We start from the raw sequence: 8,148 nt of genomic DNA, 5'->3' as shown, positions 1-8,148 counted from the left end.
TAGCACTTTACAGCAGACCTGCCCTGAGACACAGGAAGCTGCCAAGACCTGGAGCCTGATGCTCTTTAAATCTATAATATCCTAATATTTACGCACAGTAAAAGCAGTGGATGGAGACTCAAACCTGGCTGGTGTGTGTGTGTGTGTGTACGTGTGTGTTTGTGTGTGTGTTGTCTGTGTTTCCTTGTTTGAAGCATCAGGACGAGGGGACCTGGTTTCTCCTCTGTCTCCTGTGAGGCCATGTACTGTTGTTAGAACCTGATCGGGCTCAATGATGTGAAGCTCGCGGTGACACAGCTGCTGTTGTGACCGCTGACGTTAAAACCAAAATACTCCCTGATGTCACCAAACATGTAACGGCCAGCCGAACGCCAGGAGCCGTTCCATCAGTTCCATCAGCATCAGGAAGGTACATTAGGTAAATTAGATATCATGTTCAAGAGATTCGAGATGAAGTCATGGTCTGGTTTTGTTCCCTACAACTCAGCAGTCATGGAAATATTTTGCCCAACAGGCCCATTCCGGGGTCCAGGGGCCCGAGGCGTCTGTGGGGCCTTGAACCATGCAGGGCCTCTTTATGAACAAGTGACAAGGCTCGGTTAAAAACAGCTAAACAACCAAAAAGAAATACAATATGGCTTTCAAAATGCTAAACAAGTAAACAGAGACATGGAGACAGAAAGTTACTGCAAAACAATCACAGTAGAACAAAAACATCCCAAAGAGAAGTGTTTACAAAAAAATCCCTAAAGAAATGCTACACTGTTACAAGGAGATGCATAATGAGTCTGACCGAATGAAAAACCTCCACATAGAACAGTGACCTGAAAAGACACAAACAAACAACATACAAACAGAAAGGGACTCAAAAGAGACTTGTGTGTTTGACTCGGCATGGAATGACCACAATTTGACGCACAATCCGCAGAAACACAACAGCAAAGAGACGAAACACAAGTACAAATGGACACGATATAATTCGAAGTAAAAATGACCACAAAGAGACAAAAACAGCAAAGTTTATATGTAAAATGAGTTTGACTAAACACAAAAATTACAACAAAGGGTAACAAAACATTCACAGAGACGTTGAGTACTGTGGTGTTTTAAATGACTAATGATAATCTGTTGATGATGCCACATTGAGAAGCTCATCTGATCTCCTGTTAAACTTTACACTTTAACCCACCAAATAAAACGTAGAACTCAGGAAATCCATCCATCCGTTATCCTTACTGTTTCTACCCTGAAGGATAGGAGATTTGATCTGCTGTAGAAGGTGCAGAGTGCAAAACACTGAAGTGCGAGTTGTGTGCTCATGAATGCAACATTTCAAACTTCTATTTCTGCATGGAGGCTTTTAGAGGGTCAGTGTTGAGATATGTGTGTGTGTGTGTGTGTAGTGTGTGTGTGTGTGTGGGGGGGCTCTAAGGGATCGACTTGCTCTGCTAATCCTGCTACAACAGCTGCACCCCCCCACAACCAGACCCCCCCACTTGTCAAGAAGCCGGTCCAACATTAGAGAGGAACAATTCTCCACAACCTGGAAACCAAGTCCTTTATTTACTAAGTATATAAAAGTGATAAATGATTTACCAACTGTAACTCATGTAAACGGTTAATGCTCTGTATCTATATGACCACTCAAAGATCTTTAATGTGAACTTTGCTGTTCTCGTATAAATAGATATAGAGATATAATTAGAGGTAAAGTAAAAAGATGTGCAGATGGTCAACAAATAATCTGTAATATATAACAAAATACTGAACTTAAGTGAGTAAAACTGTAACTAAAAACTAAATATGTGACTCTGGAGACGTCAATTCATATTTCATCATGTTTCATTGTCAATTATTTTATCCCAAAAATTGCCAGAATGTCAATAAAGAAAAACCTGTGAACACCAACAAACATCTTGTGTTTATATCACAGTAAACAATATGCTTCGTCATCTTCTTCGTCTTCTTCTCGTCTTCTTCTCGTTTTCTGCTCGTCTTCTCTTCTCACATCTTTCTTGCTGCTGACGAAACTCTGGACCAGGAGGTTTGTCAGTGACATGCTGCTGAATCTCTTCCTTCCTGTTCAGGTCAGAAGCTCATAAAGCACCTCAGCACCGTCCCCCACTTCAATCACTGGAACCTTTTGTCAGCAACTCTTTGAACAGGACAGAAGTCTCACTCTGATTTACATCCCCGAGGAGGAGGAGTGAAACAACAGACCTGACGTCCAGGGACAGAGGCAGAGCTGCACATTTGTCCCCTCTACAGGAAGTGACCTGATGGCAGATAGAGAGAGCAGGTTGAATTGATTTAACCTTTGACCCCTGAGAGGAGAAGATCTCTTCTCAAGACAGAATCACAGTGGAGGACGGTGGGGACACTAAAGAGACAGTACGCCATTAACCCTTTAACAGGCTCACTGGGAATAAGGTGCACAAGATAAAACTTAAACCTTCAGCCTCTGTCTTTACATTTGATTCAAAGTCTTATTTGAAATGTAATAAAATGTAAAATATTCTTCACTGAAATGAAGCAGAACAAGTGTCAGTGCTTGACGTGATTTATATAATGCTTTAAATATAATTAAAAATATAATATAATAACAACAATAATAATAATTTCATCTATGATCGCAATGATCATCAATGAGATCTTCATCAATCTGCACGATCTTAGAAGTTATTTTGCAGTATTTTATTTAATTAAGCAGTATCTTGTAGTTTTGTGTAGTTTTTTTGTGTATTTTCTTAACCATTACCTTTACCAAAGATGAAATAAAACACACAGTAAACTATCATTACTCTCATACTTTCTGTACTCACCACATCATGATAGTGTAGTTGTGGTGAATTATCTTGGCTGTGAAAATTAAAACTGAGAACTTATAGTTCAGCCTCTGATATTCTGACTTTTACCTTCTGTGATGAATGAACACGGATTTTTCTGTTTGATTGACAGACTGAATTTAACTCAACGTTATTATCATCTATTTGACATTTCTGTGGTTTCTCACAGTTTCAGTGACGTTTCACAACAGAGGAGAGAACAGGAGCATTTTCAGGAACAATGAGACGAGTCATCAGAGTTCAGATCGACCCCAGCTGATTACTACACAGCTACACTCACTGTGCAGTACTGACTGTGTACAGTTACTACACATCTACTCTTGGTAGTTTAGTTCCACTGAAAGCAAAAATAAATTATTACATGTTGATAGTAATAATAACTTTAATTTAGATTGCTTTTCAAAAATCTGAGCGGAACATTAAGTTGCAAATTGCAATTTTCTGGAAAGTGTCAATAAAGTTTAATATTGTTGTTATAATTCTTATTATCATTAATATTTTTAACTGTCTATAGATTCTTGCTTGTGCTTACAGGCAGTTTCTCTTTCCTCTTTCACAAACACAAGCTTGATTATTCGATTATCGACCAGAGATCCACATTTTCACCCTTTCATCTCATTGGTCTGATTATCGAACCAGGAGTTTTCTTCCAGGTCCTGAGGTTCTGTAACCGTCAGTCACTGGATATTATCTCTATGTTCTTATATATCTTTATATAAACTGTTATCTGACAAATGCATTTCAAAGCAAACACGACAGAGAGTGAAGGGCTGAGGCATGGTTAACCAATCTGCTGTGTGTGTGTGTGTGTGTGTGTGTGTGTGTGTGTCCCAGCAGGATATTTGCATCCTATTAGAGCCGTTAGTCGTGCCCATCACAGAGTTCACAGGTCAACCACCTCGCCACGCAACAGGAAGTAGTAAGTCAGAGTCCGACAGTGGCCGAGGGAAGATGTGCACCTGTCGAGCTCCACCACACCACAGCTGTAAAGTTAATTTCAAACATCTTTCAGTAGAACATGTTTGGGGTTGTAACGACAAAATTGACATCCTGTATCCGTAAAATTAGCTGCAAATAACGATAATGATAATAAATATTATATATGTAGTAACTTTTGGAGAACCGTCACGTCGTCCATCTTTGTTTGGTGCAAGTGTGAAAAGCTTGAAACATAAACAAATATCAATCATCACTAAAGTAAATCGTAAATAAAGTTACTTATTTAGGATTAAAGGCAAACATGACCTCTGCACTTTTTACAGTGAAACAATGGATTTGAAGAAACTACAACACAAAGCTGTTTATAAATGAATCAAAATATTTAAAAAAGAAATATAGATGTTAAGTACTAAAACATTTTAAATGTAATCTTAAAGTGATGCTGAACTTTAAGAAAGTGTCTCAGCGAAGTGTCAACAACACAAGAAAAGACTTGTTAAACAGAGTTGTTGTTGTTAGTGTTTGTTTGTTTGTGTTGGGAGACTCCCTCTGAGCTCCGGTCCATCTGGAAACCACATCCAGGTCAATCAGGCTGTCCTCCCGTCCAGTGTGTCCCAACGTGTCCCAGTGTGTCCTTGTGTATCACACTATATCCAAACGTGTCCTAATGTGTCCCAGTGTTTTCAAAAATGCCCCAGTGTGTCCCAACATGTCACAGTGTGTCCCAACATGTCCAAATGTGTCCCAGTTTTTCCCAACGTGTCCCAATGTGTACAAATGTTTCCCAACTTGTCCTGACGTGTCCACACCCGGTGAGGTCGGATCAGACCGGGGTTTCATGGTCTCCTCGTTTGAGCTTTGATGGCGACGCTGACGACAGGTGACGCCACTGAGAGATTTACAGTGTGTTTGTTTTCACTTGATGGACGGACAACAGCAGCCATTAACAGACTGACTCTAACCAAACATGAGCCGCAGTAAATTCAGGTAATTGGGTGAAAAGTGCAGAAAGTGATCTGGAAAAAACAAATCATCATCATTGATTTATTAGTAACAAATCGCACCTTGAGAATATTTTAGTTTAAGATGTTATGCCTCTGAAGGAAAGAACCTTGAGAACCTCAATAAGCAAAAGGTTATAAAATAAATGATTAATGGATCCATCAAGAAAATTATTCACAGAACATCAATAGCAAACATCATCACTAGTTTCAGTTGTTTCATTATGATATGAATAATAAATTATACTTTTCATTTGAATAATTATAATGTAAATGATGAGAAATCTAAGAAATCCACCCATTTGAATATACACATACAAATACTAAACCAACTTCAACGGCAGAGGACGCCTCCCCCCCACACAAAGACCTCAACAGCCTAATAAAAAAATATCTTCTCCTGGTACCTGACCCTGTAAACTGGTCTGGCATCAGTTGCTGGTGGGATCCCTATGAAACTGGATCCGCTCACTGTAACACAGGAGACGGAAACGAGATTAAAAGCTTCAGCTAAACTCAAAAAGAAAAGAAAATCTGAGATGAGGACAGACGATAACACAACCAGCTGGGAAATCACTGTGATGGCTCCAGCAGCACCACACAACTATAACTCTGTTTTCCTTTTCGCCACTGACATGAGAATCATATATAAGAAGCTTCACTACAGATTGTTTTCCTCCCTGTGGTTTTCTTATAACTTCACTTTGTGCCTATGTTTGAGAATTATTATTATTATTTATTTATTTAAAATACCTCAATATAAGAATCCTCAAACTCCCACTAACTGAGTATAAAGACGCCACATATCTACATGGAATCAAGTAATTCAATAATATATTCAGAGCAGTTTGGTCGGGGAATAAAGAAAAAATAAGAACTGAGCAATTAAAGGCAATTACCAAAATGTCAATCAGTCAAAAAATCTATGATTGGTGCAAAAAGAAAAAGAAAGGAAAGGAAATAAAGAAACATAAATAATGATAATTCTTATTATTTGTCATTTAACTACTGTTTGTTTGTCTTCTATCTTTGTTGTTGTTGATGTTTGGCTCTCTCTGCTTTGCAATGAAACAAATATGTAGTTTCTCTTTAGCAATGATATCCAGATCTCAAAATGTTTTTGGAATACCATGAAATAGTTGTTTGAACAATTTAAATATTGGTGAAATTACGACTGCTATATTAAAAACCAATGTATGTATAAAACAGCACTGAGCCAAAAATCAATAAATGGATTTATAATATTGTTCTTAATATACTAAAACAAAAAAAGGGCTGACACAATCAAAACAAGATTATTTTGAATGTAGGAAATAACAACAATACCGGACAATGTCATTATTAAAGATAATCTTATATGAAGTGAATACAGACTGATGTCAGTAATACAGAAATTACAAGTGCTCCTTTAATTTATAGAACAATGAATTTATATAGAATAGACGAGATTTATTTTTATTACACCAATTTATTTTACACCATAAAATATGAATATGCAAGAATGGTAACATTTCGAGGAGACATGGGGGGGGGGGGGGGGGGGGGGGGCTCAAGGTTTATGGCCTATACTGCAGCCGGCCACCAGGGGGCAATGCAGATGATTTGGCAATTTCAGTTTTGGAAGCTGTCATGTCGGCCATCTTTATAAACAAGTCTATAATGCAAAAACAAAACAACAAAACAACAAAACAAAAGAAGCAACCAGACAAACACAGAAATGAAGAGTGTCGGTTGTAAAGTTGTGAGTGATGAAGTGTTCAGTAAAAGATACTGTAATAAAAAAGGAGTGTGACAGATTGAACTCACTTAGAACGCTTCAAAAACTACGATATCCTCATATGTGTTCTATAAGCTCTATTGGTTCTTTTGAATGAGCTCGGCAGAACGGAGGTGGGGGTTGTGAGAGTTTGGGGGGGGCTCAGCCAAAATAAGAAAGGAACTTGTCTTGGATTTCATGAGCTGCTAAATTTAACACGGTGCCTTCATGGAGCTGGGAGGAGTCTGCGATCTGAGCTGAGCCGTCCAGCTCTTTATAACCTGAAGCTGTGAAGAGTCACAAACACAAGACAACACACACACAACATGTCTGAAGCCACTGTCCCTCCAACAAGTTAACCCTGACTTAACATTAACATGTGTGTAACATACAATCTAACACTACTAAGGAAGGATTCAAACCCAACTTTTAATATCCCACAAAACAAGACAACATGTTATTGTTAGATCACATAAAGAAAACAATGGTTGTGTTTTTATTGTTAACAATCATCAACAAAAGTATTGAAATATTTATAAAATGACAAAACAATTACCATCTGATGCCGGCAGTTAGATTCTCTCTCACTCTTTTGTTGAGAGAAGATACAAACTGGTTATGTCAAGTTATTTTAGTTCAATTTAAATCACAAGTTCAGTGAGATTGTCTCAAATCAAGAGGAAAGAATCTTTACAGTTGACCTTTCGCCAAAATCTGTCATTTACCTAATGACTCAAATAAATATATAAATATATACGACAATGATTTCAGTGCTTCATCTGAAACTCAGACGACTTCTACAACAGGAAAGAAAAACAGATGACAACTTCAAACGAACCTTGACAGTGATGAGAATCATTGAGCCTGTGAGTCAGGATCATTTCACCTGTTTGGACAAATTGTGTTAAACTGTTGTCCAGCGACGGCCCACAAAACCCTAAAACCCTAAAACCCTAAAACCCCGTCGGCCTCAGATCGGTGCTCTGACGACTCGGCGACCCTTTGACCTCCTCAGCAGGACGCCAGCTCTCAGCAGTCACAGGGATTTCAAAGTATTAAAGTTAGGTTCATTTAAACAATGATGGTTTGATGAATGAATTTTTAAATCAGATATAGAACATTAAAGCGATTTGAGACCAGGAGATACCATTTGTTAAACTGTTTAATATCTGTATGATGTGATATAATGTGATAATATGTAGTACAATTATAAGTTCATTACTATGAGTTATATTCACTAAATGAGTAATTAAATACCATAGATTTGTACATCTTATGTCACTTCAATTTTAAATGTTGTTTTACTTTTGCACCGTTTATATCTTGTTAGAAAGTATGAATGATAATTATGAAAATTATTTCATTTGGTTTTATTTGTTTAATTTATTATCTGCCATAGTGTTTATGGTAAAGTTAGTGTGGATGTTATATGTATATCCTTAGATATTTATATAAGGTCAGGTTGTATAAACTGGCTATAGAGACAATAACTGAATTTTAGCTCACACAACTAACTCCGGCGCATTTACAGTATTTTGTCTATAACAACATGTTTCAGAGACGATTTTCACTATGAAATATAGCTATGAAATATCTGTACTTCATC

This window comes from Platichthys flesus, chromosome 1 (assembly GCF_949316205.1).
Source record: "Platichthys flesus chromosome 1, fPlaFle2.1, whole genome shotgun sequence".
In the NCBI taxonomy this organism is placed as follows: Eukaryota; Metazoa; Chordata; class Actinopteri; order Pleuronectiformes; family Pleuronectidae; genus Platichthys; species Platichthys flesus.
This window is presented reverse-complemented; position numbering follows the sequence as displayed.